Raw genomic sequence first — 760 nt, forward strand, 5'->3', positions numbered from 1 at the left:
GCGACGAGAAGGGAGAGTGGACGCAGGGAGGCTGCACCTCTGTCCACTCCAGAGGCTGGATTCACACAGGGGACCTTAACGGAAAGCTCCCATTTCCCAGCTTTTCTCACCCAGAATCCCTCCCTTTGTTTAGCGTAGGTAGGGGGCGGGGAGAAGGCGGAGGGCGAGGAGGGAGGTCCCGCGGTATACCGCCCCCGCCCCCCGGTGTGCGCAGGCCGGTGTAGCTCAGCTCCCGCGCTGGGGGCGCCCGAGGCGAGTCCGCCGCCCCATCCCCGGACCAGGCTCGCTGGCCCTGGGTTCTCGGGCACCCACGAACTGGCGGCGCTGAAGGCGTCGGGCTGGCGAGGGTGGGGGGCGCGTTTGGACGGACCCGCTCAGGTGGCTGTGAGTTCTGCCAGCTTTGGTGACCTTGGGTAGGTCTGTGTTTCCGTCCGCACCGGGAGTCCCCGAGGGAGACGCAGGAGAGGGTTAAAACCGGCGACTAGAAAGCCCCTTTCTAGGAGCAGGAGTGGGCGAGGGTCCCGGGTAGAGCTGGACCGGGGCCTGGGGCGCGGCTGGGAGGCTGGCGCTCGGTGGCTAGGATGGGTGGGCGCAGGCTGGGGAAAGGGGACCGCGCGCCACGGCCGATGCCGGGCTCGGTTCCTCGGACTTGCGTCTGTCAGCTCCGTCCCAGGTGCGGAGCAGGGCGCTACCTCTTTAAAAGCGTCCGGGCCCAGCCTCCACGCACCATGTGATTGCTCGAAAGGCCGGGGCTGCGGCG

This window comes from Artibeus jamaicensis, unplaced genomic scaffold (genome assembly GCF_021234435.1).
Source record: "Artibeus jamaicensis isolate MK-2021 breed Jamaican fruit bat unplaced genomic scaffold, CSHL_Jam_final scaffold_754, whole genome shotgun sequence".
NCBI classification, from domain to species: Eukaryota; Metazoa; Chordata; class Mammalia; order Chiroptera; family Phyllostomidae; genus Artibeus; species Artibeus jamaicensis.